General features: G+C 34.4%; 1 protein-coding gene across 19 annotated transcripts in view; it reads left to right on the forward strand.

The window, feature by feature from the left end:
* Nucleotides 1-18,849, forward strand: part of RALYL (RALY RNA binding protein like) — a 772,862-nt gene that overhangs the window by 562,487 nt on the left and 191,526 nt on the right. The gene's annotated exons all lie outside the window — the stretch shown is intronic.

An 18,849-nucleotide genomic window follows, 5' to 3' on the forward strand; every position in this document is an offset into this window, starting at 1 on the left:
TGCTGACAGGGAATCAAAAGGATGCTGACAGGGAAAAATAGAGCAGATGCATTTACTGGAGGACTTCATGAGAAATGAAAGGTCAAGTTGATCCTGTCCAAAAAAAATCATTAGAGCATGCTTCTGTCCTGCATTGATCATCAGCTCCTATTGTTAAGAATCTTTAAGCCTGAAGAAATCTTTTATTTTGAATGCATACGTGTCCTGCCCTCAAGTCAAGAGGGCTCAAATAGCTTCTCTTCATGCCTCATTTCATACGGTTTCTCTGAAGCATTTCCTTTTCTCTTGACTACTTTGAGATGGAATCCATTTTATATTTCATACCTCTGTGTTACAAGGGCAGACCCTAAGTAATCTTTGTTTTAAACTTATCAGGAGTTTAGAACTCGGTATTACTGTCCTGAGAAAATGTTTCTTAAAAAGAATTACACGTAACTACCCAAACACTCAAAATGGAAAATTGGCATGGCAGTGAGAAGATATTCCTATTCCTTAGATATATCTTAAAAGTAAAGTTGGGGTGAGACACACAACCCAAATTGTTCTGCTGACTGGATATATTTAGCTAAATTTCTCCATTCCCCTCCAAGAAAATGATTTTAAATACAATTGTCCCAAAGTATATGATTCTGTCTCCTGACCCTGTTCAGACAAAAGATGTGGGGGAAGGTGGGGAAACATAATGGACACACAAAAGCCTACCAGGTATCAGGTCGTCTACGGTAAGAATCATTATTCACATGTGTGACTTCCAATTCAGTCACTTGCCTAAGGGAATAAATGCATGGTATGTGGTCTTTGATATCAGTTGACATATGAGTATATAATATTGAGTTTTTCTGGGACCAGGCACACGTTTCTTACATTAATTCTATGTTCAATGAAAATTACCTTAATGGATAAATCAGTGTGAAATATTGCATACTTCAGACCATTAGCTGTTAGAGTCTTTAAACACTTGGTAATATGTACTTATAGAAGTTGCTTTTATCCTCACAGGCTCTGACACTTACAAAGTGGCCATATTAACTTAGGCAGTTACTTAAACTCCCAAGCTCCAGGTCCTTATTTGTGAAATGAAGATTAAATAAGATAATTTAGATCAAGCATTTAGCACTGTTCTTGGCACATAGGAATTGCTCATAAATGTTAGCTATTATTATAGTTCTAGAAAGTATATTCATGAATAACACTCTAAAAGTCCATCGGGGTGCTCTAAAATAGTTCAGAGAATAAAAATTCACTTTCACAGATTGCACTTTGAGTAATATGTGGAAATTAAAATAAGTTTGTAATGGAGAGAAAAATAATTAAAATTGTGAGTGGAGTAAGTTCTCAGACTAGAGGAGTATGGAATTCTGTTTTGTACTCTAATGATAAACACTAGTAACTGTCATTTGCATTTTTAAAATAGCAAGAAATATTGATAATTTTTTAATGTGTATCTCTTCTTAATATAAAGTAGGGAGCAGAATTCCTCATTTGATAAATGTGCTACAGTAATTATGAAATAAAATGTCACAACCTAAACTCAATCTGAAAATGTTAATGGAAAAATTTGTTAAAGAAAGTTGCACCAAATGAAATATTTGCATATGGAAAAAGACCAGGGAAGCGTGAAAGGAAGTTTAGGTGAAATCTTAGATCTCAGAGATTCAACTATGCATTGATATGAGGAGCTTTCTTTCATATGTACCAGTAAATGATTAATAAAATAATATCATTAGGAGAAACATAAAATAAGCTTTAGCTTAGAGTGAGGCGTTCATCCCAGGATCTGATTCTGTTCATACAGAATAGGTCAAAACATTGATCTAGAACTGCCTTGGAGCTCACCCGTCAGAGGCCAGCGTAGGTGTCAAGAGACCAGAAGCTGTGCGTGCAAGGCTCCATGGGACACAATGCCTGTCCTCAGGTGCATGAAGACCCATTCTGATGTCCCAGACCTATGGCTGGGATTATATAAAATTTTAAATTATTAAATATTAATTTAAATAGTCGAACAGCTTTTATTAAATATTAATAGGATGTTCATATTCTAAGTTTTAGAAATATATTTTATATAAATGTATTAGTTATATGTCATATACATTGCATATATATTTATTATAAATGTATAAAATACATTTGTATTATAAATAAAATCTATTTAAGTGGATTTTAAAATTAAGATTCTTTCCCATGTCACTCACCTAATGGTAAAAAATATCAGTTAAGGAGATTTGTTTTTTAGCGCAGAGTTTAGGCCTGAGTGCCAAACAAGTACTAAATGGTTGATAGTCTATTCATCCTCAAAACATCACGTTTCAGAGCAATTACGAAAACTCTTCTGGCAAATGCTTCCTTTTATGCAGCATCAGAGAGACTCTTATTTTGGAAATAAGCTGGGAGAAAACAGGCATCAAGTTTGCATTTAGAAAAGTGAACAAGAACCAAGCAATCATCTCAATTAAGATTCTAAGATAGGAATCTTAGTTTAAGACCGGTCTTGCCTTGGAAGTGCTTTTTACAGCTTTTTAATAAAAACAGAGATGGGGAAAGGAAGCCCCTGTTCATTCGACGCTGACATTCATGATGTAAGAGAGCATGTGAAGACAGTGCAGGAGTTCTCTTCAAGTACAAGTGGCTGCTGACACTTTACAGACAGTGAGCCACCTTGAAAACATACTCAAGGCACTAAATGAAAACTTCTATGTCAATTATTTCTTCAGCATGAAGTTGACCTTTTTAAAGAGGGACTTTTAGTATGAATCAGTTGTATTTTGAAATGGAAACTTTGATTCATACCAATTTCTCAGTTGATGAATTTTTGCCTGAGTAGGTTTATGATGAGGTTGATTTTATTTATTGCATGGGTAAGATTCTTTTTTGATTTTTTCACTGTATTAGAATAAATAACTCAGAATAACTTAAAAATTTTATTGATAGAGGTCCAAATATGTTATTTCTCAGGCTTGCCTGAGATATTAAAATACACATCATGAGTTAAAATGCTGAAATGATCACGTTTGTCTTTATTGAGCCACTGGCTCTGTGAGTGCGCTGACCGTGACCTTGCCCAGCCTGGATCTCCCTCGTCCGCTGAGATGCAACAATGTACTAAGTTCAAGCAGGATGGAGTGAAAGTTCCAGGGTAGTAAATCCTGCCCTGCATCCAAAACCACCCTCACATAATTGTTAACAGCTCTATTTTGTTAAATAATTTTCCTTGGGGGATATTTCTCCCCTTTTTTTTCCAGTCTTAGACCTAAACTTGAATCTTCAATATAGTTCTGCCATTGTTATGAAGACAGTAATAAACCTTACCACTCTTATTAGGTCAAATAGTTACACTATTTTGCTTTTGTCCAGATTTTGTGTGAGACCTTGCATTCACTAACAAATGCTGTAATTATACTGCCAGCTACCTCTTTTTAGAACTTAAATGCTGTCGTTTGATTTCCTTGGTTTGAATACTGTTCTGTTACTTGCTTGCTAGGTGCCTTGGGCAATTTGTTTAACTCTTCCGAGCCTCCATTTTCTCATCTGATGTAATAACTAATTCTCTGGGCTGTCAGGAATGAGATGACATTAAGTGCCTAGAACAGGGTCAGCCACATAGGAAATAGGAAATAAATACCCATTATTATCAATATTCTGTGCAACAATTAAGATCTATTATAAATCTTTCTTCAAGGAGTAAGTTCCACTGGATAACAGAAATTCCAACTAATTGAAACCAAAGGCCTGCCTGAATAATTCTACAAGGGTGATAATGGAATTTAATTCTGGGAATAGAAGTTCAGAAGAGAGTGAAATCAGCATAGGAGTGAAGGACTGCCTTACTTGGGCAGTTATATGTGATATATATAAATTATATATTTATATGTCTATATAATGAAATATTATTCAGCCTTTAAAAAGAAGGAAATTCTGCCATTTGTGATGACATTGTGAACTTGTAGGACATGCTAAGTGAAATAACTCAGGTGCCAGACATTGAGAGATAAATACTACATGAGCTCATGTATATGTGGAAACTAAAGTAGCTGTACTCAGACACGGTGAGTAGAATGGTGGTTGCCAGCCAGGTGGGAGAACTTGGGGACAAGTTTCAGTTAGACAGGATGAATAAGTTCTGGAATCCAATGGACATTCTGGTGGCTATAGTTAATAAGACTGTATTGAATACGTGAAATTTGCTAAAAAGGTAAATCTTAAGTGTACTCATCACAAAAAAACATAACTGTGAGGTGATGGATATGTTTATTATTAGCTTGATTGTAGAATCATTTCATAATGTGTGTGTGTATCAAAGCATCATGTTGTACACCTTAAATATATACTTGACATTTGTCAAAAAATAAGATCTGTAAAAAAAAGGAAATATAATTTTCTTTAATGGAAATTAAAGAAATTTTCTTGGAAAGTTTAATGGAAATATAGTTTTCTTTAAGAATGTACTTCTTGAAAGTATCATATTCTTTAAGAATATTAGAATCAGTGAGTGATGGGGTGATGTCTTAGAGGTCTCTCAGCTGAACTGTGTGGGATCACAGTGACAGTATGACAAGCTAACATCCAGGTGTGGTGTCAAAACCAAGGGAAGATTAACAAGAAACTGTCCCTAAGCTTTCAATACGTCCATCTGACATCATGAAATCACAAATGGCCAGTTCAATGCCTATCTTTCGATGACGTGGTTTCAATTTTCTCTAGGTCTCTAGGGAAAAAGAGATGAGGGGATAAAGCCAATTTTCCACTTCGAAAAATCTATTTAAAAATTTTTTTTGGACTTAGACAGAGCTACCACAAAATTAATGATTCCTTTAGCAACTGCACTTGTTTCATTTTCTTCCAAGGCCCTCCAGGCTACTTCTCTGGAGAGTACACACAGTTTCATGGTGCTGTTTTTGTAATCTAAAGCAGTTGTGGTTTCAGGCCTGATGCTACAACTGTAATTTTAATTTATCAACCTGCCATTCAGTGAAATGCTGTAAAAACATTTGAAAGCTTAAACCATTATTTATTTCTGCACCTGTCAGTGACACTCTTCTGTACTTGTCAAAATCATTTAAACTGCACTATGATGGCATATACAATATTACCAATAAATTGGGTAATCAATCACATTTGTATATATTTTGACAGTGATGTCTTGAACTCATGGGTTCCGGGATGGATTTTTAAGAAGCAAGAATTCATTACTCTTCAATAATAAAATACATTATAGTCATCAAAAACAGTCTTCCTCAGTCTTGACAATTTAAAAATGTCTTAGGAAACAGAGGAGCTGATTTTAACTGAAATGACTTTTATTTCTTCAGTGAAATGTTCTCCTCAGGGAAAAGAAAGTAATTGCAGATTATAGTAGGCAGGAATGTAGTGTTACTTGGAGGGAAGAAAATACATAGGATCATTAAATAGATTTATTTAAGTTCTGCTTATAAAGAAAGCAGTGGTGCAGGACTTTATAGCTGATGATATTTCAAAAGAGTGTTATCAGCACTTCCACTACTACCTAATTCATTCATATAATAAAGTGTCACATTAAGCTAAATGTCACAGTTCATATCAGTTTTACTTTGAGGATTGGTATCATTAAATATCATAGGCAACCTCCCCTACCCAATTTGGATAAGATCTTTGGTCATAATAAATAAAGATATTTAAAAATCAGTCTATCATTTGATATATATATATATATATATATATATCTGATTTAATAACTGAATAGGTGATTTCTCACCTATTCAGATTTTAAATCAATCAACTAATAACAAATTGTCTACTATATGTCTAATTAAGATAAAATGTTAAAATTATAATATAATAATGGCTAAAAACCTAACTGTACCCCTCAAAACATTTAGCCATAGAAATCCTTACCACTTAATTGCTTTAAAAAGGCAAGTCTAATGAAAAGCCCTTTAAAATCTATGGTGGGTTTATGATCACTTCCTATCTGACAACTCTAGCCAAAATAATTTATAGGCATCAAATACTCACAGATAAGAAAATGAATAATTAAACTTGGGATATATAAAATCTCACTCATGAAAAGAACTAATCTTATACGATGCTGTGGAATCAAATCTAAAACAATCAAAACATTAACAGGTATATTAACGTACACAAATACTGCTGTTTCCTTATGACCACCAGCAATGTTTTGGGAGCGTAAGTTTAAGTATCAAGCCACATTGGAAAGGGTAAGCATATGGTCTAACCAATGAAAGATTAGTGTTGAATATATATATATGTATGTATATATATATACATACATATATATATAAGTAAAATAGAAATGGTGACTCAGTTTATTTAAAATATGTAGAAATATTGCATGAAGAAAGTGCAGTTGATTCAATATGAAAGAAGATCTGAGCCTCGGATACTTTTAAAATCTAAATACAATCATTCACTAGAAAATTAGTATACAGAATAAAGTGTTTTGACTTCATTCATTTGAAATCAACCCACCACAAAGGAAAGCTAATTAAACTTACTTGAGGAAAATAAATTCTTTCTCCTCTTTTTAACTCCACAAATGTACCTAAAGCTGATTTTCCCTTTGAGTCATACTTCGTTATCTGGATAATTTCCTGGCAGTATTAACAGCCCTCTTCTTTCAGGTTTCAAAGTATTGATTAGCCTTTATTTTTGTTGTTCAATGAATCTTCACTGATTCTCATATAGAGAAAATAGATATTCTAACTCTTTTAATGCTGGAACACAGAGAAGAGATCTGATGTAATCTCCATAAACACACACATGCATACTGGTAGCCATTTTTGGAATGGAGCCCAGCCTGGGGTTTTGCTTAAAAGGCTGCCAATTTCATGCATACTAACACTTCATGCTCTCTTCTGAGTTTTAGATTCATTTGAATCATCATGACCGTTAAATAATAACTTGAATTATTCAGGAAAATAATTATGTACATAAAAAGTTATTTATTGCTTTTAGAAGCACTGTGAATCCAGATTTGCATGATGGAACTGCTGGCAAAAGTTTTAAAGCCTCGCTTCCCAATTAAATTCTGTTCATCCAACCAAGAATGACTGATCTTTATTTCATCAGTCTCAAAGTGTGACCTTTCCAATACCTTTAATGACATTTTCAAAGTATGGAATACTTTTGGATTCAAAAGATTCCCTACTTAACTCCGCAGAACAAATCCGTTATCACAGTATAATCGATGGCTGCCAAATATTGCAAAAGCCAGGAATCACTTACACTTTAGAAGCTTACCAGGAGCAAAAAGGCATTGAGAAGCTGTATTTTGCCATGCCAACTAAAGTAGATATTAAAATGAAAATCAACCCCCAAATGTTTCATGTTTTTAGAACCTTTATTATTTCTTTGTTGAAATTTTTACTTACATTCAGAACTTACAGGCCATGTTCAACTATAAAATGCCCTCACAGTGCCTCTGCTTTAGCTCAACAGTAGGCAAACTTCGGCTATAGCTTCCCCTTAGCTTCAGTGAAAAGCATGTAACAGATGAATCACTTGAGGAGACATTCCTCCCAGATATTGGCTAAATTATCATACCATGCAAGTGGTATTTAAATGAGTTGTGTGTTATAGCCCAGTTGGATATTAAAAATCTTGAAAACCTTTTAGAAAATGAGACTCTCTAAAGATCTTATTTTTAGACTGTGTTCCTTATTTCTGGGCCTTTGATTATCAACATTTATCTCTAGGCTGATGGCAGGTTAAGTCGAAATTCCCCATATAAGACCACTGAGTCATAGATTAGGGACAGCCCAATAAAATCAAGCATTCATTCCTAATTTTCTTCAGTCACCAGATTTGGATTTGAAGATCTTAGGAAAAGGAATTGATAGCATCACTGCCCTTTGTACAATGAACAGCTGTCCAATTTCATTAAGTACATCAATTCATTATCTGAAGGGCACTGTAAGTGTGTGTGCAAAATATTGTATGATAACAATGTCTGCTGCCGTTCTAACCAGCCTACTCGGCAGAAATAGTTTCCTATTACTGTAATTGAAAATGGAGCTTTCTTTCCATACTACAAAAATCACAACACCAAATTATCATTGCTGGAGAGTCTAATATTTAGGCATTTATTTTGATGATGATAGATGAAAAATGTTGCCAAATTATTTCAACTTAAATATTGAATATGTTGAAAAAATTCTGCAACTCTATTGTTTTTGAAAACATTGTTAATTACTTAACATTTAAACCTTCAAAGTACAAACTAGTGGTTAAAAACAGTGAGTGGATATTATGATGCCATTCATTCTAATCAAGACTTTATTTCCAGTATCTTTATGTTTATTTCTGAATATCAGTTCAATTATGTTTGGATTTGATTTCATTTATTCAGTACAAAATTCTGTTTAAGCCATAGATGCAAAGCAATATACAAAGGTGGAGTAGACTAGTGTTTCTCCTAATGGATTCAGTAAAACAGTGCCAATCCATTCATGGCTTTTTACCAGTTTGTGATGAGTTAAGTACAAAAGGGAAGACAAAGCTTTTAGAAGCTTTCATAGCATTTTGATGCTGAAATGATATTGAAGTATACAGATTTGTATCTTATGAAATTATCAGTCTGTGATGGATTGGAAATTTTAAAAATAAGAAGCTAGTCCTCTCCTAGTAGGACAAGACTAAATCTTTGCCTTCAAGGACATTATCACCTAATGAAGAAGATAAAAAGAAGTAAACTGTATAATCCAAGGCTTTGCTAGGTAGTTAATCCATTGAAGAAGATAAGATAAAAATAGGGAAATATCTGTAATGTAAGTCTTTACTTGATAACTCTCAAAAGGCAGATTATAAACAGAAAGGGAGACTATTAACACATGAGAGGACACAGGTAGGCAGGTTTAGTTTCCCTACTGGAGATGGCTAGTAGTGCCATTTGGCTGCACCAAAGGGTGTCTTAGAAGAGACACATGGCGTAAATGAAAAACTGAACAATGACCACATCCATGGAGAGTGGAAAACCCTGTACTTCAGCCTTTCTTCAGCCCCCTTCTCCCTCCCCCCTTCTCCTACCTTCTCTTTCTTCTCTTCCCTTCTCTCGCTCCTCCTGTCTCTTCTCCCATTCTCCTACTTCTCTTACTTCCTCCTCCCTGCTTTCCCCACAACCCCTTTCTCTCTTTCTGTTTTCTTTTTCTTTTTTTTTTCATTTAAAAATATATACACCTTCAGAAAGAAGCTTATGTCCTCTCGTCTAGTCCTCGGCTACTCCTCTTGCTTGCGATAGATTTCGCCATTAGAAGGAAAGTTAATATACAGGGAATGCTTGCTGGGTGCCAGAAGTCACATTAATTCCTAATACTCCAACCTTTGCTCTACCTTCACAGTTGAGGAAATAATCTGCTATCTTAATGGCCTATGGAAAAATTAGGGTAACCTCAGAGTGCCATTATTTTTCAACAGTAGGCCAGGATGACACTGATCTTTATTTAAAGCTTAGCAGTTTATCCTCTTGGAGGAAATTGATGGTCCCAGAAGACCTATAGATGCTGACATTTCACAATCTCTATAGACACTACCCCGTCATACTGCAATAAGACCATCCAGTCAGCAAGCCTAGCCTGTGCGTGCACACACATAAACACACACACATGCACACACACACAGCTTCTAGTCAAGTTTTTGGTGCCTTGCTCTAAAATATGACCTTCCAGCAAATGATCTCAAACCGGATATTTGAGAAAATACTCTAACATGACAGAAAGAAATCAGAAAATCAGAACTCCACAGAAGCAGAGGAAATACAGATGTATAAAACTAAACTGAACAAACAAAAATAACCCTTAAAACCTATAATTAATACCCCTAGAGAGAGGAAAATATATCTACATGAAAAGTGTATTATTAAAAAAGAATGTATGGAAAACAAGAAAAAGTTTCTTAGAAATTAAAAACATTGTAGCAGAAATGAAAAACTCAGTGAAAGTTTGGAATATGAACTTAAAAGACCAAGAAACAAAAAGATGTAAAATGGTAAAGAAAAGATTTAAAAATAATTAGAGGCTTACTCCAGGTCAACATCTAGTAATACTTAGAAAACAGAGGGCATTATCAAATTAGTAATATAAGAAAATGTCCTCAAACTGAAAGATGAATTTTCAAATAGAAAGATGCCCAGCACAGTGAAGGAGAGATGATCCAAACTAAGGCAGATTAATTACTATAGATAAGAGGACCTTAAACCTTCAGGTAAGGAATAAAAGCCACATACAAAGACTCAGAATCAGGACATCACATTTCTTAATATTAGAAACTTGCAGTCAATAAAATAATCCTTCCAGATTCTGAGAGAAAATGGTTTCCAACCTGAAGATCCAGACCGTCAATCCCATCAAACATGTGATCTGTTAAACATGGAGATACAAAAAGATACAGTGAACTCATGTATTTTTGTGGTGGTGATATTCTATTAAGCCACAGAAACAACTGCATTAGCAAATATTGAACCATTGCCTCTAGGGGAAATATGGGGTTAGGTTCTTGTGAGCCACTGATCATCACAATTTTGTCAACCAATGAAAACATAATCTTACTTTATGTATCTTTTTGTTTAAAAAACAATTTATTCACATGTATTGTTGATTATTAACATTGCACTCACGACAGCACTCTGATTTTTGCCTGAAGAAAGCTTATCTAACACATGGTTTTTCCACAAAGCACACCACAGCCTCTCATGCTCAGGAACACCAGACGGCACTGCAGCATTGAGTTTGGGGCCAATACAAACAACAAAGTCACCAAAGAGAAGGACAAAAATACACAAAACCATGGCACTTGTTTCCAAGACGAGACTTGAAACAAGAAAGCAGTGTATCATCTTATTTAATCTCTGCTGGGAAATGTGCTGCCCCAGCAACTCAGATATTTTGCCTCAAATTCTTTGCACATCTGTGAATAACCATGAGAGCATTGCAGGTATTGATTTAAGAGTTACAAATAAACTTTGAAAATTCACCAGTACAGAATCCACAAAAATAAAAATCAACTGTATTGTCAGAAACAAGGATCAACAAATCCTTTCTGGGAAATCTACTGAAGTTCGTTTCACCAAATTTATTGAATGAACCAAAAAAAGAAAGGATCTAACACAAAAAAGAAGCAAGTCCTTAGGTGGCTGGTGAAGAAAAGTACCAGGATGGTAGCTTTGGAGCAGACCAACAGAGGACCAGCCTGGATTGCAAGAGGGTGATGGAGAACTTAGGGAAGAATGAAAAAATTAGGCCAGTATAAATACCATGTAAACAACAATTTATATAAGAAGGAAATGTAATCAGAGTATATTGCTCAACTGCAAATAATATTCACATAGTCATAACAATGTCAATACTGAATATTGACTTAAACAAAAAAGAAAAGAGTTGATGAGAAAAAGCCATGGGAGCTTATGAAAAATTCTTTACTACAAGTAAACAACAATATTCTGAGGACTCAAAGAAAACTCATTCCTGGAAACAAAATTTAATTTTATTCAAAATGAGTAGGTGTCAAAAAGTACATTTCCAATTATAAGATAAATAAATCCTAGGCATGTAATGTATAGCCTGGTTATTATAGTTAACAATACTATATTGTATATTGGAAATATTTCAAAGTTGCTAAATTGTATATTTGAAAATAGTGTATTTGAAATATTTGGAAGTTGCTAAGAGAATAGATCTTAAAAGTTCTCATCACAGGAAAAAAAAGCTTGTAACTGTGATGATGGATACTAACTAAACATTCTGGTAATCATTTTGTAATTTATAAATATATCAAACCATTATGTTAGACACATAAAACTAATACAATATTTTATATAAATTAAACAAAAAAATATTTAATTCTAGAAACTGAAAAATAGTATAGAAAAATTTTAACTTAGCTCAACAATACTCAGAATGAAAGTACTTCTAGGAAACATTAATAAGTAATGAAATAATAAAAGATTAATCTAGAAAATATCAGTTGACTCTTTAAAAAACTCTAATAAAATGCCTCATTTGAAGCTACAGGATAATTTGATTTGATAATACAGGAGAAAAATCCATTAAGTGAATTTTGGGAAAAACCTGATAAATATTTCCTGAGTGAAAAAGAGAACAGTAAAGTGACAAAATAAGAACAAAGAAAAAGAAATGGATGAAAGTCCACTGAGTTTAATCTGTAAAATAATAGGTATTCCCAAAGAGAACAATTTGGCAGAACATGAAAGAGTCAATAATGAATGGTAAAATAAAATTCATTGATTTTTTAAAATAAGGTTCAAAACATTTTAAATTCAAAGAAACCTGTAGGTATGCATGTCAAAAGAAGAAAAAGTTGGACTTAGTTTTCTCTATGATATGTACTACTGGGAAGACAATAATGAAGACATTTTTACAAGCAAGGATTGTAACAGAAAAATTCTGTGTTCAGCTCTGTCATTTTTCATTTGTGAAGGTAACAGAAAGGCATCAGCACAAAACATGTTGTACCATGTACCAAACCCAGACAGATTCCTATAAACATAGCTGCTAACCTGTTTTAGATCCTGGACACCAGCATCATAAGGATCACCTTAATTTATAAAAATAAGTTTAACAATTATTTAGTCATGTTCTTTAACTGAGAACTTCATGAAGGGAAAAAAATGATATGTTGAGAATGACCATGGTGGGAAATGATACTGGTGGGAAAAATCGGATAACGTTGCTAAAGTTCATCTAGAAAAGAATATAAAAAGAAAAATCTGAGGAGTAGTTCATTAAGAGGGAGACTGCCTCTTCCACAAATGTATAATAAAGGAATTGGATTTGGCATATTAGTCATTAGGAATAAAGAAATCACAATAATACACCGTGTTTATACATGAAGATAGTAATTGACAAAAGATACAAACCAAGTCCATAAGGAGTGGGAGAACTATTAAATATGCCACTTTTACTTCTACAGTATTTGTAGGAAATACACATCTTTGGTTACAGTTATATGTGCTCAGTGCAATATGAGTTTGTAATAAAAAGAACATAGAGGACATCTCTGAGTAGCTAGGGGTTTTGGATACATGGGCAATTAAAAAAAAAACAAGTACATGTGCATAATGAAAAACAAAGTTCAGTATATAAAGATTTACTAAAATCTTCAAGATATTTTTGCATGGTGATAAAAGTTACCCTCCCAACTTTAAATTGTTTTACTATTTCATATTAAGCTAATAATACCATTTTATTTTTGGCACATACTTATTGCACTTAAGTATTTTCTTATTACCACTTTACTTAAAATACAAGGGACACCCCCTAAAATTTATCAAATGCCTCTTAAGCATCTACTGATGAAAACTGTATTTTTTCTCCTTTCATTTGTTTTGGTGCCAGACTATGTCAATTTCTAGATGTCAACATATTAATTTCCTCTCTCTAGTTTACATTGGCTTATTCTACTGCTTTTTTGCTGTGAGAATAAGACTGAGTTCCTTTTCAATCTTTCCTTTTTAACAATATATGAATGCATCTAAAGCTATACATTTTTCTGAGTCAAGTTCTTAGTGTGTCTCATAGGTTTGGGGGAAAAGCATTCTTTTTCATTCTAGGTAATACAGAAGTTCACTTTTGATGTCTTCTTTAATCCTGCATAAATCTGAGTGAAGAAAGTCAAGAAGCCTGGAACTGGTGCTAAATGGAAAGGGAGCCAGATTCAAGTTACCACCTTCCCAAACCCTGTAGGTGAATAGAAAAATGTTACATTTAACAGTGTAATTTGATTTTAATAAAATCATGAAATTTAAATTTAGAAGATATCCCAGAACTCTGTAGTGCATTAATTCTTTTCCCTACAAAATCCCAAACAAATGGTTTTCAAGCTCTCCATGTGGCTTATGTGCTGTCACACTGTGTAACACTAGATCCTACAAATGTCAATGCACTTTGCTTTTTAAGCATCTGTTCTTTTCCAAACTACTAGCAGCTCAAGATACTTGGAACTGATTATTCTATCTCTCTGTTATACTAAGCAGTAACATTCTTCCTTGTAATTACTATCTTTAATACTTGTTCCATCTTCTAGAGCCACAGTGAATAAATTCAGTGCCCCTTCCACTAGACAACCTTTCAAATATTTAAACAGTTAGCTGGCTTCCTTTCCAAAGGCTTTCTTCTCTGGACCAAACATCCTTATTTAAATTAGCCATTTTCATACAGAGTCATTGTTTTGTAACTTCTTGTCATCCTAATTTCTTTCGTCTGTATGCATTCCGGTTGATTAAAATCCATCTGAAATTTCACTGAAATACACTAAAATATTTCCAGGGATGTCTCAAAAGTGAGAGTCCAACAGAATTATTATCTCCTTTTATAAAGACACTGCACTTCATTTAATGACTACAAACATTTCATCAGCTTTATGGTAGTGGCTTATTCTGAGCTCACAATTGACCAAAACACCTAATATCTCTTACACTAATATTTGGTAAGTCATGGACAATGTTATTTATGGTCTGGACTTTTCTTGATGCATTAGTTCCCTCTAATACTAATTCACAGGACTTTTAAGATAATTAAATGATTTGCTATATGTAAAGCACTTAGAACAGTGACTGATAAATGCTAAGCAATCAGTAAATGTGAACTATCAACATTATTATTGTTATTACCATTATTATCCCTTTTTGCATCCTTCAAACATGTCCATAAGCCAGACTTTACCATGAAGAACACATGCAGTTGATATATTTACCACTGAAGGAGAATTTGAAAAATCATTATAGTCCAATAAGTTAAATAATTTTTAAAAAGTTTTATTTATTTAAAAACAGCACAAGCTATGAAAAATGTTTGTTTTTAAATGAACAACCTATGCCCTTTAAGTATATGTCACTTATGGCCATTCTCAAATATGCAGAACACAAGGATGCCTAAACTGGCTTGGATCAGGCCCGGGCCAGTCAGGAGTCAGAAGACAGAAAAAGCAGCAGACATCTTGACAGCGAACATTTAATATGAGGAATGATTAACTAGTGAAATATAGATTACAATTTAATAGGAGTAAAAGAGACTGCAAATGAATATCCAAACAGAAAATACAGGGAACAGGTACCATCTCTGCGGTCGAGGGGGAGTCCAAGGTAGGAACAAACACAGACCGTCTCTCCCAGGCTGATCACATCCATTAGACTGCGTGTGGCTGCAGCCTACCGACGGCAGAGAAGTTGGTCGGTGATAAAGATGGGTTGCTGGTGGACCCGGGATTACAGGTAGTGTCAGTGAGCTTCCCTGGGTCTCCCACACGCTGCTGACGGTGGTGTCAGAGAAGCAGGAAGAAAAGCACCTGGGAACCTGGAGGCAAAAGTCCCTTGCTCTTCCAGGCCTTGCAGTTTTCCTTCCGCGCCCTCTACTGACAAACCCTAACATAGCATCAACTAGCCAAAAAAAGTACAGTTTACAGGTTCCAGCTCCATGATCACAAAGCAAAAGCAAAAAAAAAGTGGGTTTAGGGCTAAAGGCAATAAACTGGTATTTACTGGAAGAAGGATCTAACCCAACATGGCCATTGTAATTGTTTAAGCATTCTAATATCAATATTCAGGTGTTTAAAAGTTCTAATATAGGCAATTTGTTTTCTTACAAAAAGTAATAACAATAAATACTACAGCAGAAATTTCCACAGAGGTATAATGTTCACTTTAAAAAAGGCAGGGTGACTAAAAGCCCTGCCTTTCCAGAGCTCACAAACTAGTGAGATAGACTCATAAATGGTCAATTATTATGTAATAAATTTAGATAGAAGTATGCAGAGGAAGCTATAAAGATAAGATCTGCACATTTATGACTAAGTTTAGTTAAAACAGAGATACATAATACTCCAGAGGATTTTGACATGAGTCCTCCTGGAATATTTTACTCTGAAAACTTCAATGTCAAGAAATTCAGACAAATTAGAGTAAGTACAAAGAAGGAAGGGAGGAATGATTAATGGAATACAGAGACTGGTTTGTGAAGGGAAAGGCTAACGGGAACAAATCTATGTAGATTAGCTAAGTGATAGGAAAAACTGAAAGCTCACAAGCATGAGTCAGCTATAAAGACAAAAAGACTAAGCAAGGACTAGTACAGTGCATGGAATTTAATCTACCTCAGGGAACTTGATAACTGGGGACAATGAGGGCCTTGCGTTAGGCCTTTAAGAACGGATGCATACTCAACAGAAAGAAGATGCGTCTTGACAGGTGGAGAGCTTGAGCAAAGTCCTGTAACATGCAACTGTCTGTTGAGCAACAGTTTGGCTACTGCAAAAGATTGTGTAGAGACACAGAATGTCTCTCTCTGAGAGCAAGAGAGAAGGTGCTGGGCAATGCTGAACAGTTAAAAGAGTAATTAAATGAGTTACTAAAGATACTGGAAGAAGGGGCTGTATTTTGGAGAGCACTGAACATTGAGGGGTCTGAACATCACCTCACAGGCCATGGAGAGTAACGGAAGAGTTTTGTTTTCGTTTTGATAATGTTGTAATAAGAATGCTTTCCAGGCGCTATAGCACATACGATGGGGAGGAGATGTGGATGTACTTGGGAGCAGGATTACCAAATTGAAGGCCATTTTTCTGTTCCAGGTGAGACTATATTTCTCTAGGCCAGGCCTTCAAAATAGAGGGTGCAGAGGGAAAACTGCAAGGGCTGCAGGAGCAAGGGGCTTTGTCCTCCTGCTTTCATACTTGTAGTTTTCTTACCAGGTGTGTCATACTGCTTGTGAAAATAAACTTTCGTTCTCATTGCAGTTTATCAAGTAATCATGAATCAAAGAGAATTATGTATTTTTTCATTCATTCTAGACCAGAGGACATAAGTAAAAACTAAACACAATTTTGGAATTCCATGTGTAAATATCCTTCCTAACAGAACTCAACATAGAGAAGGGTAACAAGCATATACTCAAGGACATATTTCCAAAATCAGAATCCCTGTGTTAATTCAGCCAGGAACTAGGAAAGCAATTCTCTTTTTTTCTCTTCTCTATCAACCCCGAATTCACTCTTTTACACATCTTTCAATTAAAGTAACCATCCTTTAAATGTGTGAGACAGTAAGCTTGACTCACAGGAACTAAGAAACCAGGACTCATAAATGGGCTGGGCAGCCTGCCTTAATCTTTTGAGCTTCTTAGTCATTATCTTCCTAAGCTCTCAGGTCCAGATCCACAATTAGGCAAGAACTCGATGGATGTGTCATAATCCTTCAGGTTTCTACCCATTTCTCCCCTGATTCCAAAGCCCTTGGTAGTAAACCAGTATTTTGTCAAAGAAACTTAGACTAAGTAACTTCTTTCACTGTTCCTGAATTTTTAATTACAGATGTATATGTATTTCCCAAAGTGAAAATGGACAGATTTTCCCCACATATTATCCTGGCAAAGTTTATAAATCCATTCAACTATATATACTCTTACAGCTAAAAACCTACACCAAATTTTATGACAAGTTAGAAACAGGATCCTATAAGTACCTCTGAGGATGCTTCTACTAACAGCCTTAACCATGGAGAAGTATGCTCCGAAATTCAGTCCATTAACCTGCATTATAACTTCTGCATTCATGAGTTCCATAGGTACTGTGAAGAATAACTATGCTAATATGAGAAAATAGTCTTCATAAGGTGCTGTTCTACATACTTATTCCACAATTTTCTAACACCAATTTGTAGCCATCTAGAAGGACTTCCTTTTGAACATTCACTTGTCAAATTCTTAACCTTTTACAAAGACCGGTTCAAATGCCTATTCTTTCATAAAGCCTTTTTTAATATCTATGTCCTACTGACCAAATCATATTTCTTCTGCCTATAAGCTCTCATAGCAGGTTTTATTTCTTTTTTGGCATTTTTTGAATTCTGCTTGAATTTATGGTCATATGTGTATTTATCTAATCCCTAATATGTAAACTGATGTTCCCTGAGGTTAGATGTTATGTTCTGCTATTATTACCCAACACTCCCAGTATTGTGCCTGGCTTAAGATAAATGCTCACTAATTGATTATGCAATTTAATTTACAGAGCTAGATATAGTAATTGAGAAGGCTGCAGTAGTAGTTATTATTGGTAGAAAGTCTGTTAAGAAACCATTAAAATGCTCCCTCCTTGTGCTAAGGAGTTTATTAATATTCTTTAGATTATATTCTAATGAAGTTCTGTGATGGAAAATAAAAAGAAATCCTTTTGTGTATTAGTCTATTCATATGAAGCTGTTTTTATGAACTCGAAAGTATTAAATAAAATGAGCACATATATTGCAAAATCCAGTGAGTTCTTTTTGTGAATTCTTTTTCTATAAATGAAAATGTTTAAATGAAATTCCAGGAAAGTTACTTGGTCTCATTTAACCTTCAGTAATGAAAAAGAAGTATGAGTGTCCAGCTCTCAACAATTACTTTACCATTTCCATTTCCCATTAAATTTTAAGGGAATCTGAGAAATGAGAATAAAGGTACATCAAATAGTAGAATAAAAGTTGTAAAGCTGTGCCAGATGTAAAACTAAAAAATACAAAGTATTTATGTGTGGTAAATATTCAAAACTTGTTTCACTCATCCAAAATGTTGAGTCTCTGCCCCTTGCCACTGACTATGTCCCCAAATTACAGAAGCCTTGATATCTCCTGGACTTAGTTTCCTCCTGGACAGTGGCCAAACCATCTAATTTATTATCACTTGCTTTCAATGGCTAAGAACCAGATTGTCATACAAAGACACTACAATGGCAGTTGTGAAGTTTCCTCTCTTAAAAGCCAAAATAGATTAGCCCATGAGCATAATAGCACCATTCTCAGTTTATAGTAAGCAAAGGAGATTTTTTTTTTAACATGGGAGACAAATTTTTCCTGGCAATAAAATTCCAGAT

This window comes from Manis javanica, chromosome 2, assembly GCF_040802235.1.
Source record: "Manis javanica isolate MJ-LG chromosome 2, MJ_LKY, whole genome shotgun sequence".
In the NCBI taxonomy this organism is placed as follows: Eukaryota; Metazoa; Chordata; class Mammalia; order Pholidota; family Manidae; genus Manis; species Manis javanica.